Source organism: Osmia lignaria, chromosome 10 (genome assembly GCF_051020975.1).
Source record: "Osmia lignaria lignaria isolate PbOS001 chromosome 10, iyOsmLign1, whole genome shotgun sequence".
Taxonomy (NCBI): Eukaryota; Metazoa; Arthropoda; class Insecta; order Hymenoptera; family Megachilidae; genus Osmia; species Osmia lignaria.
Window position 1 is genome coordinate 3,107,528 of NC_135041.1, and position 20,688 is coordinate 3,128,215.

At 37.3% G+C, this 20,688-nt stretch overlaps 1 pseudogene; it reads left to right on the forward strand.

Moving 5' to 3' along the window:
• The first annotated feature begins 19,756 nt into the window (after nt 1-19,756).
• On the forward strand, nt 19,757-20,464 carry LOC143305764 (uncharacterized; annotated as a pseudogene).
• The last annotated feature ends 224 nt before the right edge of the window (nt 20,465-20,688 follow it).

Below are 20,688 nucleotides of genomic sequence, written 5' to 3' on the forward strand. Positions count from 1 at the left end.
GTGTTGGCCGGCGCCAAAACCCGCCATTGCTTGCCGCTTGGCCGCCATCTTGACAGTCTCTCATAATGTGGCCAGCCTTCCCACACTTGAAACAGGCTCGCTCCTTTTGATTTTTGTCCGCGACAAATACATTCGATTTTCTTGCAGGTTGATCGTCTTTCTGATGCTTCATTTCAGCCATCTGTATTTTATTTTTTACATACGCCACAGTTTGATCCTCTTCTTTTAAGGCGTCTATCAAATCACCTATGTAGCTGTACGATTCAGGTAACGTGTTAGCATGTAATTTAATTTCTCCTTTTCGGATACTCTAGCACCCGCGTTCTTTAAATCGTTGACTGACCTTTCAAAATCACAAAAGAATAACGCAGAATCACTATAATTACTAAATTTCAGTTTTTCTAATTTATTTCTGCACACGATCTGTAGTGCCGTTGACTCTTTCAAATACATCTCGTCGAACTTTTTAATTATTTCATAAGCCGTATTTTTTTCACTTACAAATTCCAGTTGCTTGTTTGATATTGCGCCGTATATATAGTTTATTGCTTTTAGGTCATTTTCGTTCCAGTCAGCTCTATCTGTTTCATTTTGTTCTCTTTTAATAACATCATCACACTTTTTTAACTTTAAAAACATTGTAATACGTTTCTTCCACATGCTATAGTCCTCTCCAACGAAAATTGGAATCGTGATATCGTTTTTCGACATTTTGTTTCTTGTTCTCAAACTTTCCTTCGTGTTCGACGACGCACTTACTAATTTTTCAACACTTCTCACTGCACGATACTTTTAGCTACTAAACCACGGACCTCTGCTACCATGTTAATTGTCTTCTGTGTGAGTACAAAATGAGAGTCCTTTAATAGGTAATGCATTATATTTGATGCAAATTAAACAGATCGCACATGCTCGCACTGTCACGTATTCTTCTCATCTGACGAAAAAGCTTGACTCACCACGTGACCGGTGGGGGAACGCACACATACACACACAATTCAAATGTACATTCACGCAACATGTTTTATATTTTATTACTAATTCTCAAGGAAGTAAACACATTTGATTTATACGTAGGTTAGGTTACCACCAGAAAGTGGCCGGCAACGCTACAACAGTCGTTGTATCTCTAAAGTTTTGAATAGAACACCCTATAGATAGTCAGGTTGGAATCCCCGCTGTGTCAACGGCTGTTCGACACTTGACGATGTCAGCTTACTACAGCGAAGACGGTTGTGTTACGTCTGTATAGGAAAAATTCTATGTATTGTACAAAGGTTTTTAATTAATATCTCGGAAACTAATAGGAAGCCGAAGATACCACTTTATATTTGGGGTCCCCCCCCCCCCCCCCCCTCAAAATTTCACCTTGATCGGCGACCGGTCGTATTCGGAACTTCATCCTTCATTTATACCAATATTCCACAGCTATTAATAAAATTTATTTAATTGTTAAATAGTATACTAAATACGTTTCAACCTTTTCGGAGGCGGCGCAAAATTGGCAGCATCGTATATTCGGGTATTTTTAATTTTGCGCCGCCTCCGAAAACTTTGAAATGTATTTGGTATCCTATTTAACGATTAAGTAAATATTATTAATAGCTATGGAATATTGGTATAAGTGAAATAGAAATTATTTGACACTTTTCAGTGCATTTGGAAGTCGGATTTGTTTTTTGTTAAAAATTATTTTATTTCACACTTTTTAGTGGAACCTTTGTAGGATAGTGTATTTGTAGGATAGTGTAAGGTGATTTTGGGTTTCTGTTGCTTAGCTAATAAACATAAACCGAAAAAAAATTGACCGAATTTAAGTGGTTAATAAACAACAATTGCTTTCAGCGTAGCAAGTTAATTTAGAAACGAATGGGTAAGTTTCATTTAAATTGTTTTCAAATTTTTCATCATTAACGTATCCTCCAATTCAAACGTTTATTAATTATACCACTTCAAACATTTTTATTTGTTGTTTAGAATCCTTAGAATTTCCTTTTTTACATTATGACAGGCGATAAGAGGTTAGGTTCCGTATTTATTCTAAACAGCGACTAAAAATGTTCTACCAGTTCAGTTTTTGTATTATGCCATGCCAACGGGCTGCCAAGCCGTTCGTTCGTGACCTACGTCAGACCCAGTTTTCGTAGCAGACACTGCAGTTCCTGAGACCGCACGCTATACGTGCTTGGATTGGTCGATGTTTTTTGTTAATAACTCGAAATTCAAGCCTTAACCAACATTTTGGCAAAGGAAAAGGTTGTTTAGAATCATCTTAGCAATTATCCCTCTTCGGCTGTCGAGGTAGTCGCGTGACACCCTGAATATCCTACTAAATATGAGAGGTTTTATCGCAAACGATACATTCCTTGCAGAGTGACGCGAAGGAATAGATTTTTTGCTATAACAGTAGTTATTAACAAATTCCATAAATTTTTGCAAGTGGGATCATCGCGGATATACATCCTAGTAAATTTGAAACGTTTCATCGCAATCGGTACATACCCTGCAGCGTAAACGCCGAAAGATATAAATGTAGTATTACGTCTTTTGCAATAAAAACCGTTCGGAATGAAAAAATGCAAAATGTTTTTTTAACGGGACCAATCGAGAGACATACTCTACCAGATGTAACAGGTTTCGTTCTGATTGGTCCATCCGTCTCGGCGTAATCGGTGAACATACATAAAAAAAAAAAAAAGTACATACACATCGAATTGAGTATCCTCCTCCTTTTCGAAGTCGGATAAAAAATACTTTGCAGTGTCCACAGTGTGGGAAACAATTAATTCTTAATCGCGAGAATCTATATTTTCGCTGTCAAGTTTCTTTTTATACTGTAGATAAAAAGAAAAAGAAGAAAAAAATGAAAGTGCGGTGCAACTATGTGCAATCAATGAAAAAAGGGACATGGTTTGAGAGTGCTCACTTTCCATTATTAACAATTATAACATTTATTACGGAATGGTTGTTGATCTCATCACCACGATTCGGATTTATCACCGATGATTTACATATTGCATCGTACACCTTCGTCGATTGGAGTAGTTTTTGTAGAGAAGTCAGATTTGACGTAGAGATTTAATGTTATACTGCTATTCCTCAAAAAATTTAATGCTAACATTTGATTTGTATGGTAGGTTTATGTAAAATGGTGCGAGGAAAATTCGATTCAGATAGGAGGTTCTGATAAAATTGTAGAAATTGATGAAGCGTTTGGAACGCGTAAATACCACCGTGGACGCCTTATGCAGGGTGTGGGCGATTCGGATTGAATATTGGTGAAATTGGTAGTGGAAAGGCACTGATAAAATCTTATCACTGATTTGGATCTTCGAGGAGGAATTCAAAAACACTAGCACTTATAATTCGTGTATTTAATGAAGATATTACTCGTCGTTTGTATAATTTACAATTCGTCAATGTACTTGTTACTTGAAACAAAGCTATTTACTTATACTGAACTTCAATAATTATTCACTGGTTATAAGATGGTTTGTAACAGGTTGGAAATTCGGTTGATGTTATCGCCTTGATCGCTTTCGTTCTATTAATTCGGATGCGGTTGTTCCACATGGGAATCGGTAATCGCGGCGCCCTAGTCGCCGCTGCGCTGCGACTGTTAATCTATAAAATTTTGGTAGAGTCGCTAACGGCGCTCTCGTTAGTTATCGACCGAGAGCTGTGACATTTGGTGGTAATTTCGCGACACATCCGTGAACACAGGGTAAATGGGTTTTTGGCGGGTATGAGCGGGGTTCGAAAAAAGTCTTCATTGTAGCCGTGGAAAATAGAAAAGCGCAAACACTGTTAAATGTAATTAAAAAATGGATACTTCCAGGAACAACAATAATCTCCAATTGTTGGAAGGCCTATAATTGCCTTAATAACGAAGGATATAAACATTCAACAGTGAACCATTCGTATAACTTCATCGATCCCGACACTAGTAATTGATTTTCACTACATTATTATTAAAGTTTGTTTTCAAAATACTGATGTTTTCCATAATTACATCTGTCTAGGTGCACATACAGAATCTATCAAAAGAACGTGGAGTGATATCCGTCAAAATATTTCCAGATATGGAAATAAAGAAGAGGATCTAACTTCATATCTAGCAGAGTATCTTTTTAAAAGAAGTCATACACGAGCTGAAAGAATTGACGCTATGTTTCAAGAAATCGCGAAATTCAAAATTGTTAATTCGCAAACTGACAGTATTCCTAGTACGGCATAGTGTAACGACCCGTTAAGAAGACCCAGCACCTTTTTCATTTCGTTGTTGTTGTTATGATTTATTTTTGGTTTAAATATTGTACAAAATAGTTAAGTTAATTTTTACGTTTAATTGAATTTATAAAAAAGTAATTAGTTTGATTTGTATTATACTTCTTATAATAAATAAATTTCATTTAATCGATAATATAGTCTGATTGAATAAGTCGATAAGCGATAAGTCGATAAGCAATTAGTCGGTAAGTCGGTCGGTAAATAGATTATCGATAAATGATCGACAAACGAATGCATACGCGCCAGCGCAACCCCGATGATCTCGCGGTGGGGTGAAATTCTAGAGTAGGGTGACCGCGTAGACTAAGGAGCAGGGGTGCTCGGCCGTCACGTGATGGGGAATTCCAGAAATTCAAAGGAACCCTATAATAAAAAAAAACGCTAAGTCAGCAGAATCTGACTATAAATAGAGGCGTTCCACGCAGAGCCAGATCAGATCTTCCCTGGCTTCGGTCAGATGCAGACAATACTCTGGAAGTAGAGGAAAAGCTTGCGCTGAATTGCCTAGGCAACTATAGAGCGCGAGATTAGCTCTATCCTTCTCTTTCAGTAGCGACGTACGAGAGTTCGGATTTGTGGACACCCTACTCATGGTACGCAACGTGTTGAACACGTGCTAATACTAAGCCACACGTTCAAGTGTAAAGAGCTAGCGAGGAGCGGAGCTCCTTGAGCAGGCCTGTATTAGCATAGCTCTGGCTAGACCAGAAACCGATTGCGACCTGTAGATATAGTCCGCTCGTGTCCGAAGGTATCATACAAGCTACTAGAATATAGTTTTCCAGTACTTAGTGTAACTTGGCAAATTGTACAGAGTATTGGCTGTATTCGAAGATCAAGTCGCGTTAATCATATATTTTGCACTGTATTTCATTATCTAGGGCGTACCTATTATAATTTCTTATTGTATTTCATTATCTAGGGCGTACCTATTGTTATACTTAATATTATACTTACTTAGAGCAATTATAGTTAATTTACTTACTTAAATAAAAGATAATTTTTAGTTTGATACATTAATGTTGGATTTCACTCCTTAACCGCACACCACACGAACCTATAATCCCAATTCTCATTCATACGAGTCGCCTTCTTGGGGAACCGCTCTCCCTATACGTCGGTGCAGTGACGTACCTATCACTGGGTCGTTACAATAGCAATAATACACAGAATACATATGCATACAAACACATACACACATACACACACATATACACACCTACATGTACACTGACAATGAGTTCCATCGAAGTTGTCGCAGTGAAGTTGGCGCACTAACACATTCACGCCGCGTCGGTGAGCCGATGGTCGAGGTGCCGACGACGCGGCGTTTGATGTGCAAAATCCGCCCAACAACCTCCTCGTGGTGCACATTGGTTAAAACTAATATTGGCGGTATTTTATTTTTCAGTTACTTATACGTCTAGGTTAGGTTAGGTTAGACTACATCAATATTCCGGCCGTCTTTCGGCGGCCGGCCACGCGAGCAAGTGTTATAATTTGATTTCTCAGCTCACCCGTTGTATGAATAAGAACCGGACCACACGTTGTTGCCTATAGCAACGGTAGGCAAGAGAGTCGGCACACAAATGGCGACGGGCGCATACGTATAGGCAGAATTCACTGTAGTAGTAACAATATTCTTTCGCGAATATGTCGTAAACTAATTGAGTCCGACATATAGCTTAGAGGAAAAAAGTTGCTTAAAATATCGACTTTTACAACATATTTCAAAATGAACGAAATCGGAGGGGGAGTAGCTTTTCTACAAGTTCACCAAAATTCGCATTAAATCGAATATCGCACTATGTGAACGAGCATTAATTGAGACTTACCTGAATACTAGTTTTAGCTCGACGTGATATGTGTATAGAAACAGTAGAGACAGGCGACTGCATGCTGACCCATACACCACCAGAGTAGGCGGTAGAATACACGTAGGAATACGTAGAATTCAATGTAGTAGTAACAATAGTTTTTCACGAATAACTTGGAAACTAAAGCTTTCAGTTGATTATGTATAAAATAAGAAGTTCTTCAGCATCATGCCCCCGACAGCATATTAAAGGGTCATTGAAATCATTCTATGTTGAGATTAGAAACCTCCTGCTTTTTGCAATAATAATCCTTGGCAATGAAAAAATGCAAAATGTTTTTTTAATCGGACCAATCGGGAATTACACTCTACAAGATGCAAAAGGTTTCGTTCCGGTTGGTCCATCCGTCTCGGAGTAATCGGCGAACAAAGCCAGAAAAAATAATAGTTTTTCACGCAATCTCGAAAAATAAAGCTCTTCATTAATTATGCATAATGAAAAAGTTGTTCAGAATCATGCTCCCGACAATATATTAAAGGATCATTGAAATCATTCTATGTTGGGATTAGATACTTCCCGTTTTTTTGCAATAAAAACCGTTCGGAATGAAAAAATGCAAAATGTTTTTTTAACGGGACCAACCGGAAGACATACTCTACAAGATGCAAAAGGTTTCGTTCCGATTGTTCCATCCATCTCGGAGTAATCGGCGAACAAAGCCAGGAAAAAAAACCAAGAAAAAAACAAAATATACTGATCGAATCGAGTATCCTCCTTTTTTTCGATGTTGGATAAATGAAAGATTTGTAAGAAGTTTTGTAAGAAGTTCCTGTTCGGAACGTAACAGCTGCAGTAAGTGTACATAAAATGTATACCTTTTTTAAAAATTAAGATAATGATTAATTTTGTTATATAATATTACAATAGTATATAAAATAGTGCAAGAATTATGCAGTAATGGAATAATGATTATCTCTATTCTGAAAAAATAAGCAATACAAATGTTGGTGTTTGTTCCTTTGGTGAATGGGTATCTTAATGCACAGAAACTATTTAAACTTACAATAGCAGTAACCATTATTTTTTTTATGGCCCCAAGGATTATTGAAAAAAGGTTTAATAGTTATTCAAGTTCAGAAATAATTTAGAAACGCATATAGATGGCGAGAACACAGAACCGAGATAGTAACTCAAGTCGAATAATCCATTCGATCAGAGCAGCCCTCCGAAAGCCCGAAACTTCAACTTCTTTGAGAAGAGGAACACAGGTCGAGGACGTCGACGGATTTGCTCTCAGGGAAAAGTTTCAACTCGTGAAATCCCAGTGCGGTTATGAGGAGCGCCTTATCTGCTGCGGCGAAACTACCGTCACTTGGTTAGGAAAACTTATGTTGAAAGTTTGCGTTCTGAGTCCAAAAAGACGTCGCACTTTGAAGGAGGGACAGGAAAAATAACTTTGACAATTTCAAATATGGAAGATTTCGAAGGGAATAACTTGGAACTAAAAAGATGAATCAGAAAAGAGTGATTTATTTGTCACATTTAGGTAAAACAAATGGAACGTGCTGAAAGGATTTCTAAAAAAATTTTGTTAAAAATTTCAAACATCAACTTTATGCAGTATAACATTCATCAAATTTCTACAAAAATGATTATGTACCACTATGATCTTTAGAAACAAATAAAACTAAAATGTCATGTAGCAAAGAATTCTCAACCATTTAATTAAAAAGTAGCATGTGTATTGTATGTTTAAGTTATGTTTACATGCATGAAATATTTCAACAAAATCAGTAACATTGAATTTTCAATCGAGTAGGTTATTGGAATAATTAACATTGAAGATACCGATTTTGTAAATGTTAGAACCCATGAGTTTGACGATCTAGGTTCGTTGCGCCGTCTATAGGTATTCTAATCGAGTAGGCGATCTGTGTTGTCCCGATCGATGAACTATTGAGAAAAGCGCGGGATACGTGGCGTCGCATGGCATTCCGTGCTTAGTGCGTAGAGAAGGCGATACGAATGTGAAATCCAAATATAGAGTGTTAATACAAAGAGATCCATGGTTTTGTTCAATCGAAATCCAACAGTAAACTATGGTATTCATCATATAATATTACAACGAGATTAGTAATATTGAATTTTGAACTTAAAATCAGACCTTCTTACAAGGGACATAGCCCTTAAAGTTGGGGTTGCAAAACATATTTTCTTGAATATCTCAGGAACTATTAGGTGTAGGCGAAAAATTCAAAATGGAGTTTGTGTGTTTTTAAACAGCAAATTTTTCTGTGTAGCTACCTTCTTGATAAATTTATTTGTTTAAAAAATATATTGAAAAATAATCTATTTTTGTCATTTTTTTCACCCCTTCAGCATGGACGATTGCTGATAAAAAAAATACGTGCCAAATATTTTTTTGAGTTCTATATCATACTCAAAGGACATCAAAATCGGCGTGTGTCGATTGGGTAATGTCCCTTGTTAGACTTCCTCGTAGCCGGCGCACAGTGTGACAAAACGGCTTTCGGCGATCAAAATTCTGTAACTTCGGTTCTATTGGAAATATTTTAATGAAATTTTGGGAAGTCTTTTCCTATATTATGGTACTTAAGTTGTACCAATATAAATCATATTGAACTACAGGGTGTCAAAATATTCACGTATAAAGTATAACGCGTTCAATATCCTTCACTTGTAAGACATATTTTTTCGGATTAAAAATATCCGAATATACGATACTGCCAATAATGATTTGATAAGTTGCCGACGTCTGAACTAGAATCTTCTTAGTAGAAGAAAAGTTTTTAATTTTGCGCCGCCTCCGAAAAGGTTGAAATGTATTTACAGTAAAACCTGGATAAATTCAACGAAAGAATGCTTGGATAAATGAAACATCGCTATCCCCTCCACTTGGGGGGATCCCCCTAGGCGAACCGAGCCGCTCGACGAGGAAACCGTGTAATATGATCCGACCGTAATATCCGTGTGACTAATACTAATTCAACGATAAAACTTTTTTATTTTTAACTTTTTCTCAATAAAACTGTTACTAATGCATTTGTGAGATTTTTCTGATTAAAATGATACCAAACTCAATATAGGTTGAATTATATTTATAAACAATAATAATAGAATAAGCAACATAGAATTGAGACCACGACTGAATATAAATGATGTCGGCTGAATACAAAAGATGTGTACGGACACAGAATCGGCATGTTGGCTACAAAGAAAACATGTGTACGGATTCAGAATCGACACCTCGCTTGGATAAATGAAACATTAAATGCCCAGAATCGACTCCTTGCTTGAATAAATGAAACATTAAATGCCCGGAATCGACTCCTTGCTTGAATAAATGAAACATTAAATGCCCAGAATCGACTCCTCGCTAGGATAAATGAAACCTTTGAAACCAAAGCCGACACCGCGACTGGTTTGGATTTCGATCTCTCTTGCTTTTCGCCAACTTATAACATCAATTTTAGCAAGTAATTATAATTGAAACTATATCGTGTTTGGTACCACTTTACTCACAAAAATCTCACCAAAGCGCTAGTAAAAGTTTCACTCAAAAAAAGTCAAAAATAAAAAAGTTTTTTGATTCAATTAGTATTAGTCACACCGATACGTTTCGGCTCTTTCCTTTGATTTCGGACCTCTCTCTTTCCACCACTGTCTGTCCCTTTCTACGTTCACGCTTAGCTGGTCGTCGCGTGTCATCCGAGCTTCGATACCGTGCTTAGGTAAACGCAACCACTGGGTCCCAATCTTGGTTGAATTTATCCAGGTTTTACTGTAGTATACTATTTAACGAGTAAATAGGTTTTATTAATAGCTGTTGGGTATTTGTATAAATGAAGTAGAAATTATTTCATACTTTTTAGCGCATTTCGAAGTCGGTTGTATTTTTTGTTAAAAATTATTTTATTTCACACTTTTTAGTGGAACGAGCAATATTTGTAGGATGCTGTAAGGTGGTTTACCGTTCTTATTGGTTAATTGCAATAACGATAGTTTTTAACGATAACAAGTTCCATACAAGTTATAACAATAGTTATTAACAATGGCAAATTGCATAAATTTTTGCAAGTGAGATATCGCGGAAATATCTCCTATTAGATGTGAAAGGCTTCATCGCAATCGGTATATGCCTTGCAGAGTACTCATGTATATAAGAAACAGTAGAGAATCGGCGACTGCATGCAGACTCATACACCGGTAAAGATACGTAGGCATACGTAGAATTCAATGTAGTAGTAACAATAGTTTTTCACTAATATCTCGGAAACTAAAACTTTCCGTTAATTATGCATAAGGAAAAAGTTGTTCAAAATCATGTTCCCGACAACATATTAAAAGGTCATTGAAATCGTCCAATCTTGAGATTAAAAACTTCCTATATTTTGCAATAACAATGAAAAAATAAAAAATTTTTTTTGAATGGAACCAATCGGGAGACATACTCTACAAGATGCAAAAGATTTCGTTCCGATTGGTGCATCCATCTCGGAGTAATCGGTGAACACACAAAAAAAAAAAAAAAAAAAAAACATACATACTCATCGAATTGAGTAACCTCCTCCTTTTCGAAGTCGGTTAAAAAATAAATACGTTGGCCCACCGAACTCCGCATTTTTAGGTAATATTTTTGTTATACTCTTAAAAAGTATGAACAAGTATTTACGAGGAAAATTTTCGAATTCACTGACAAACGATAATGAACCTAGCACGAGTATCGCTGTAAAAAAACAGAAGATTTGGGAAAGAAAGTATAACAAAGACTACATTCGATATGGATTTTCGTGTTGTGATAAAGACACGCCACCCAAACCAGAATGCATCATTTGCGGAGAAATGCTATCTAACGAAGCAATGGTACCCAGTAAACTGCTTCGCCATACAAATTCAAACCATCCCAGTTACGCTAAGAAGGATAAATCATTTTTTCTTAGGCTGTTAAATCAAAGGCGAAAACAAAGGCAATCACTGTTATCGTCAGTTACAGTTTCTGATAAAGCCTTAGAAGCTAGTTACCATGTTGCAAGATTAGTTGCAAGATTTACAAGTCCATGATTAAAAACAAACGATTAATTTTGGATCTGACTCAACAACATTTAAGTTTGTTGCAAGAGAAATTTAATCACTATTTTTTCACAATTAATACGGAGCAATACAATTGGATTAGAAATCCTTTTCTAGCCGATGCCGACAATTCAACAGAAGCACTTTTCCTTCAAATTCGAGAAGAATTTATAGAATTGAGGAACGATGGGACTCTGAAACTCAACTTCGGTGAAATGTCATTGGCTGATTTCTGGATTTCAGTTAAAAAAGAATATCCTCAAATTTCTGACAAAGCTACTGCAATTTTGCTCTCTTTTTCTTCGACATACCTATGTGAACAAAATTTTTCGACACTGGTTCTAATTAAAAATGACAAACGATCGTGTTTGAAGGGTCTTGACCATGAACTTCGGATAGCACTTTCTAATATAGAGCCAAATATAAAACGTACATACATGTTCATCAAAACAAGCTCAAATATCTCATTAAGAAATTAGTTATTATTGATGAGGTTTTGAATAAAAAAGACGCAGTTTTTGAAGAAAAGAACGAGTTTATGTTTAGTAAGAACAAAGTAGCGAAAACCGACTGGTCGGAAGACACACATAAAGTAATACAGTAATGCTTCGAAATAAGCAAGTGGCTCGGGACCGAACAGTTGCTTATTTCGAAGCAGGTACCTATTCGGCTTGACTTTGTTCTTGAAACGGGACGATAGAAAACGCGAGAAACGAGTGAGAGATCCGAGGTAGCGGCAAATCATAAAGTGATCGGCCGAGCAGCGATGTTATTTTTTGGACAAGGATAGAATATAACATGCCCTCTCATTCTCGCACTATGCTTTATTTCGAAGCAAATATACCAGACTGAGAAACTGTTAATTAACACACAGTTTAGGGAAAGAAGAGTTCATACTTTTCTGAGAGCTGTTTCTGGTACGAGAAACGTGGCGGGTCGGCGCTACGTATTCCCCCTGTAGGTCAATTAGGTTGAGCGCCTCTAACGTTCAGGCTGGCTTTGCCTTATGAAAGGGCGTTGCATTGGTTTTATTTTTTTTTAACTATGATGTACCAATCCGACACTCTTGAAATTTTTACAGATAATAGGTAAATAGTAAAGGATTATTCTTAATTTTTTCGGTGGGTGTCATTCAAGGGATTGTTTATAAAAATCATTTTCAAAGATTTATTTATTAATTTTCAACCCTTAATCATCGAATAAAAATTTTGAAAAAAAATATGATATACAGCTAATGAATACCTACTATTTGCACTTTAATGTGATCAAATATCTTAAATAGTTTCCGAGAAAGAAAATGGTAAAGGTTTTGGGTTTTACCCTCATATCTCCCTTATCAGAGGGGGTAGGGGGTTGAAATTGCACACAATTGTTGTTAAGGCAAAAAGCATTATGTGGTATACATATCAACCGAAATTGTTGCTGGGGCCGATTCACTATGCTTATACGGCTAGACCCTTTATTACAATAATGCGTGTAAGTTCGAGGTGTACCGCGAATTCAGGCATATTAATGACCTGGCAGTTTGCTGGTTACGGTGCTTGCGTATAATTAAACCAGCCTTAGAAAATAAACGTTCCGCTGCAACAGACGTGGCCGACGTTCCTAGGAAGTCCCGAGCCATTGTTGATAAACAGGGATACTCTTCTAAATGAGTTGACCACCATGACAGTATGTCAACATCCTTGTCCGCTCTTCTTGTGTTATACAGTATTGCCTCGAAATAAGCAAGTGGTCTCTGCTTCGAAATAAGCAACTCGCTATCCCCTTTTCTTTGTTTAAAGTCGCCCGCAAAGTGAGTGGTACGAGAAATGAGTGAGAGGTCCATGAAAGCGCGAAGCCGATGTTTAGGGTAATAAATTTCACGCTCGACTGAGCAATGACATCGGTTAGTAGAAGAAAGATGGAAGATATATAATGCTTTCTCAATCTGGTATACAGTAATGCTTCGAAATAAGCAAGTGACTCGGGACCGAACAGTTGCTTATTTCTGTCGTCCAGGTACTCAAAAGGCTCGATTTATTTAAGTTTTTGCAAAGTTTATTTATTTGTCTCCCTTTTTACAACGTTTACACAATGAAATTGGACAGAGATTCGATGTTCGACAGAGTTCTAAAACTAGAGTTGACTGAATGTGTTTTTCCTGTTCCCTTTTTATATAGAGGTTTTGGAGGAAAAACTAAGGGTGGGGGTTTCTGGAATCTGGGGTGGTGGTCCAGCCGTGAGGAAAGGAAATGGAAATCAAGATTGAATTAGCGAGGGTCTGACGCAGGAAACATAAATAATGGAAAGGTAAAAAGGGCCTTGTAGGGAAGATCGGTTACACTGTCCAACAAATTTTAACTTTTTTTCTGTTTTCCGATTCCCACTGGGTGATTCTTATAGTGTTTCGTACGCTGATTACGAATATGCAAACCATTTTGCTCCTATACGTACAGTTTTTGAGAAATTTGATTTTGAAGAAAAAACATATTTTTCAGATTTAACCAAATTTTCTGACGTAATTATAAAAGATATTGAAATTCTATTTATACTAAAAGATTCTGTAGACTTTCCTGAATACAGCGATACCTATGTTTAATACATTGTAAATGTTTAAGTATGTTTAAACGATCATTGAACGCGGAGGAACCCCGATTTGGCACCAATTTTTTAGGATATTTTTCAATTTATCTGAAAAAGTAGAGGTCCAACGTAAAATCGAATTATACCACGCGATAGAGCAGATTTTTATCTTGAAAAACTACCCAGAGAAAGTTGCATCATCTATTTTTTTATCAAGCCAGAAAGTGTAATAGCTTCGCTGGACACGAAGTACCGACAGTGGCGCTCCGCGTCAGGACAAACCAACTGCATTAGGCGGGATGCCGAGGAACCGTCCTGACGCGGAGCGCCACTGTTGGTACTTGGTCTCTCGCAAAGTTATTTCGCTTTCTGGCTTAATAAAAAAATCGAAGTTGCAATTTTCTTCAGGTGGTTTTTCAAGATAAAAATCTGCTCTATCGCGTGGTATAATTTGATTTTACGCTGCACCTCTACTTTTTCAGATAAATCGAAAAGTATCCTAAAAAATTGGTGCCAAATCGGGGTCCCTCCGCGTTCAATGATCGTTTAAACATACTTAAACATTTACAATGTATTAAAGATAGGTATCGTTGTATTCAGGAAAGTCTACAGAATTTTTGAGTGTAAATAGAATTTCAATATCTTTTATAATTACGTTAGAAAATTTGTTTAAATCTGAAAAATATAATTTTTTTTCAAAATCAAATTTCTCAAAAACTGTACGAGTAGGAGCAAAACGGTATGCAGATTCGTAATCAGCGTACGAAACACTATAAGAATCACCCATTCAGAATCGGAAAACAAATTCACTGTTGGACAGTGTTATCAGAGTGGGACGAGAAAATGGAAAAGGGTCCGGATCTATAAATAAGAAAAAGGAAAATGGCAAGGATAGACGGACTGGACAGGTTGGGATCGCAGTGTCGATAAGGCTGGGTCGACATTTCGAAGCAGGTTGCTATTCGGCTTGACTTTGTTCTCGAAACGGGACGATAGAGAATGCGAGAAACGAGTGAGAGATCCGAGGTAGCGGCAAATCATAAAGTGATCGGCCGAGCAGCGATGTTATTTTTTGAACAAGGATAGAATATAGCATGCCCCCTCATTCTCGCACTATGCTTTAATTTCAAGCAAATATACCCGACTGAGAAAGCATTATATACATTCTATCCTGCTTTTACTAACCGCTATCACTGCTCAGTCAAGCGTGAAATTTATTACCCTAAACATCGGCTTCGCGCTTTTAAGGACCTCTCACTCATTTCTCGTACCTCTCACTTTGCGGGCGACTTCAAACAAAGAAGAGGGGATAGCGAGTTGCTTATTTCGAAGCAGAGACCACTTGCTTATTTCGAAGCAGAGACCACTTGCTTATTTCGAAGCATTACTGTATTTGCTTCGAAATAAAGTATAGTGCGAGAATAAGAGGGCATGCTATATTCTATCCTTGTTCAAAAACTAACATCGCTGCTCGGCCGATCACTTTATGATTTGCCGCTACCTCGGATCTCTCACTCGTTTCTCGCGTTCTCTATCGTCCCGTTTCGAGAACAAAGTCAAGCCGAATAGCATACCTGCTTCGAAATAAGCAACTGTTCGGTCCCGAGCCACTTGCTTATTTCGAGGCAATTCGTAACATTTCGTAACATTTTCGCGACGTTACTGGTCTTCTTTGCCAACTTCAAATGAGACTGTTAAGTTGAGCGTCTGCGAGGTTTTTTCTCTCTTTGTCTTTTCTTACAATCGGAAGTAACCGAGAACAAGCGAGAGAGGCTAGTTTCCACCCCTTGAATATGTCGAAAGACTACACCAAGTGTTTATTTTTGATACTTTATTTAAAATCGCTATGTCAATCCGCCCCGCACTTTATGAAGTTAGCTTTTTGAATGTACACTGAGTTGCATTGAACTTGTCGCAGTGAAGTTGGCTACAAATTCACTAACACATTCACGCCGCGTCGGTGAGTCGATCTCGCCCATCGTCTCACCAAGTGTAGTCTTTCGACATATTCAAGGGGTCGAAACTAGCCTCTCTCGCTTGTTCTCGGTTACTTCCGATTGTAGGAAAAGACAAAGAGCGATAAAAAACCTCGCAGACGCTCAACTTAACAGTCTCATTTGAAGTTGGCAAGGAAGACTAGTAACGTCGTGAAAACGTTACGTCGTAGTGCAAAATATTACATGTTTTTCATTTGTGCCCAGTGCAATAGTAATGTGACAATGAATACAAATGTTTATTTACTTGAAAGAATTGGACCCTTTCGGACCATGTAGTGAAATTCTGTGAAAAGTGGTAGTGACCGTACGGTTGAGTGAGTTTAATGATCTCGTCCGGAGATCAGCTGTTCTTCGTAACGTGTTCCCTCCTCGAATATTCAGGATCGGCACAATCACCCAGTGACAGCAAACCGTTTTCATTGCAACTGGTCCATTTACGGACGAATGGGTAAGTTTTATTTACATTATTTTTGAATGTTTTCGAATTTAACACATTTATTGGTTATTCCATTTCAATCCTTTTTTAAGTATAGCTTTAGTATAAACATTTTTTATTTCCAAATCGTGTATTCGTTATTTCATATTTGTTTCAAAAATGATTACAAAGTACTTTTTTCATCCATATCGAACATGGAATAAAAGTATTGGATCAATTCGATTTATTTATGAGCAACCAATAATTCTATACTATTATTCTTTTCTTTTTTTTATTCATTATTCGATACAACTTTTGCCATATTATACCGACGTGGTGCCGATGCACTTGATCACGATCACGGCTTGAACGCAGAACATACCCAACACTCTCGTGGTTCGGCCCACGCTAAAGGCACGCTCTGATTGGCTAGTGTTTTTCGTTAATAGCTCGAAAACAAAGCCTTAAACAACATTCTGGCAAAGGAAAAAGGAGCCTCTTCGGCTCCTACCCCAGTTCTGAGACACCCTGTATATGTATACTCTGCAAAGCATGTACCGTTTGCGATGAAACCTTTCACATCTAATAGGAGATATTTCAGCGATATCTCACTTGCAAAAATTTATGCAATTTGTTATTAGTAATAACTATTGTTATAACAAAAACCCTATTCCTTGGTGTTCCTTTGCACGGAATGTACCGATCGCGATGAAACCTTTCGCATTTAATAAGAGATATTTCCGCGATGATCCCATTTGCAAAAATGTATGGAACTTGTTATCGTTAAAAACTACCGTTATTACAATTAACCAATAAGAACGGTAGACCACCTTACGACATCCTACAAATACTGCTCGTTCCACTAAAAAGTGTGAAATAAAATAATTTTTAACAAAAAATACAACTGACTTCAAAATGCACTAAAAAGTATGAAATAATTTCTATTTCATTTATACGAATACCCAACAGCTATTAATAAAACCTATTTACTCGTTAAATAGTATACTAAATACATTTCGACCTTTTCGAAGGCGGCGCAAAATTCGCAAAACGTAATTCTCTAATAAAATAATCTTTAACAAAAAACAAATCCGACTTCGAAATGCACTAAATGGTGTCAATAATTATTATTTCATTTATAGCAATATTCCATAGCTATTAATAATATCTACTTAATCGTTAAATAGGATACCAAATACATTTTCAAGTTTTCGGAAGCGGCGCAAAATTAAAAACTTTTCCTCTACTAGGACGATTCGAACTCGGGCGTCGGCAACCTATGATAAATGACCCATTTGATAATTTCAAGTAAACAATATTCAACGGGAATCAACATACCCACTGCGAATTAACCCTCGCAGTACGGTAACGGGGTCTCCGGAGATACGTCTAGTGGGAAGTGTGGGGACATTTGCGTGTGGTTGTAGCGAAGTGCCGATGATATTTCGTTCGCTTCATCGCGGTGGGGGGCGATCGTCAGTTGCGCTTTCTTTGTCTTTCGTTTTTCTTAGTAGACTGAAGCTTCGCGTTCTTCTGAAAGGAAGTATAAGCTATTTAGTTTCTACGCTTTGAAGAGGTAATACGTATGTACGAGGTAGTGAAATCGTTTATTTTTTACAATTTATTTTTCATCAAGAAATCAGGACAATATGTATGTAATAACGAAATGCTTTTTGAGAAGAAAAGAAGAACTTGACTTTTCTCGTCCGGGAAAGTCTTTGGTTATCTTGAAACCTACTCAAGGGTCCTACGGCTAATTTTATGACGGATATGGCGCGGTATTACCAGGACCCACCGCTGTTGGGTCCATCATATTGTAAACATAAAGGTTGTGTTGTCGCCTGTACTAGGTATGGCATGTCAGGGTGGTATATGGGAATTTCTAACATCTGGAAAATTACAAGCAGTAAAATTATATGCAATAGATGCAACGATATAGATAATGAATAAACTTTATAACTAATTATTTATTATTGTACAATTCATTATTCCTCTTTACCTTATATATATAAAAAAATAGGTTTTCGCGTAAAAAATAAACAGATATATAAACGTAGACAACAGAGAGAAATAGATTGAAAATACGTATCTTATAGAATTAGGGGAAGGGGGCAGAGTCTCGAGTCTCAGGTTCCGAGACCTGAGCAGTTCCGAACGGGCGTGGTGGGGATCATAAAGCATGTATTAGTGGAATATCGGTGTGAGTCGCGAGAGACCCCGTTACCGGCCCCCGACGGACCGTACTCCGAGGGTTAACTATACTGCAGTGCACGAGTGACCGCACTTAACTCGCGCAGCTCACTAGGTCTAGGGAGATTTTTAATAGCGTGTGTGATTTCCCTTTACAGCTTACTTCTTACTTTGCGTTCACATCATTATTTTTTCGAAAAATAATAGGAATTTTATTGTATCGTGAAACTTTACAATATAATCACCGGTTATCAATTATCGTACGTCATATATTTCTGCCCACCACTTATATGATCGCAAAGTATAATAAGAAGCAAGCTGTAGAGGGGAATAACACACGTTATTAAAAATCTCTTTAGACCTAGTGAGCTGCGCGAGTTAAGTATGGTCTCTCGTGAACTGTAGTATAGTGCATGTACATTAGGAGTGCTGCCAATTTCTGATACAATCGTTACAATTATAAATGTTTTCAACCGGACCTATAACGTTCCGCTTTTTTTCTTACGACTTATTAATTACCAAGTTTGCCATACCGCAATCAAATCGTTATTGGCAGCATCGTTTGTTCGGGTATTTTTAATTTTGCGCCGCCTCCGAAAACTTGAAAATGTATTTGGTATCCTATTTAACGATTAAGGGGGGAGGGTCAAGTAAAATGAAAAAATTTCACCTTTTTTTGTTGCTTAGAAAATTAATTTACTATCTGGAGAATGTGCTCTCAAAGTTTCAAACCGAAATTCGAAGTGTAAGTGTACCTACAACGTCGTTAAAGTGACGCGCTTCGAACGGTGCGGAGCGGAGGTATACGACCACGCTCAAGAATAGTCTACCTTTCGATCCATTGGCATAATAGCTTATGCCAGGTATATAATACGACATTTTTTGAGAAGGTAACGTCCCCAAGCAAATAGCAGAGAGATGGCGTACGTTCAGTACGTTGGTAAATTTCATACCGAACAGTCGTGTCACGTTATTTCCGAGCTCTTTGTAAGGACGAAAATGAGTAGAAAATTGCGTGAGTGTGATCCGAACTATCGTTCGAGCCGTCCACGTCGGCATAGATTTAGTGGAAACCAGTTTACGGCAAGTGAAAACGTCGAAAAGGCTGAAATCAGAGCAAGTAGTTCTGCCAAGAAATTGAAAGCATCGGATTTCGACGTTGTTGTAAATTTAAGTTTCTGTTATAAAATTATTGAATTTGTGAGTGTTTTTCTGCTATTTCTAATATAGCTATTTGTAGAACGTGCAAACAGAAATTATCATTTGGCCAGACAGATGATAGAGGGCTCGGTTTCAAAATAGCGGTAAAATGTCGATGTGGCACTTCGCTTATAAATTCGGGACCATTTATCAATAATAGTTACGAAATAAATCGAAGAACAGTATTTGCGATGAGATTATTAGGTATTGCAAGAGAAGGAATCAATATTTTTTGTGGTATTATGGATTTGGGAAAAGGACTTAGCAAAAGATCCTACGAAGGAATCGTGCGGCATATAAGTGAATCATCAAAAAAAATGTTTGCTTTTATTTGTAAAAAGGCGATTGAAGAGGAAGTAAAATTGAACGAAGAAAATGAAAGGCCGCTTTTGAATATAACAGTTTCAGGCGACGGGTCGTGGAAAAAACGTGGGTGCTCGTCGTTATATGGAGTAACTACGCTTATTGGTTATCATACTGATAATGTCATTGATATTGTGGTAAAAAGTAGTTACTGTCAAGCATGTACATACGACAAAAATACGGACAAAAATGACCCACAATACTTGGAACATAAAGAAACTTGTGCAATAAATCATGATGGATCCGCTGGCAAGATGGAAGTGGACGCTATCATCGAAATGTTCTAGAGATCCGAGGAAGTTTTCAATGTTAAATATTGCAATTACATCGGAGACGGTGATGCGGAAACATTCAAGGCTATTTTGGATCAACAACCTTATGATGAAGATTTTAAAGTCACAAAGAGTGAATGTGTCGGCCACGTCGAGAAAAGAATGGGCAGTCGGCTCCGAAACATAAAAAAAACTGCTAAGCTCGGTGGCAAGGGGAAGCTCACCGACGCATTCATCAAAAAATTGACAAAATCGGAAAAGTGAGTGCACGTGTACCCTTTGTTACTTTATGTACTGATTTGATTTTGAAATTATATGGGAAAATATATTCGGAAAATAGACGATAGGCTATTTCGGGGTTAATAATTGATGAAGACGCTCCTGAATCAATAAGAATTTTAAGTGGCGGGTCAGCCGTGATAATATGTGGAAGTTCAGGCGAACTTCCAATCGAATTTAGGTTTACTATATCTCTTGATTCATATCGG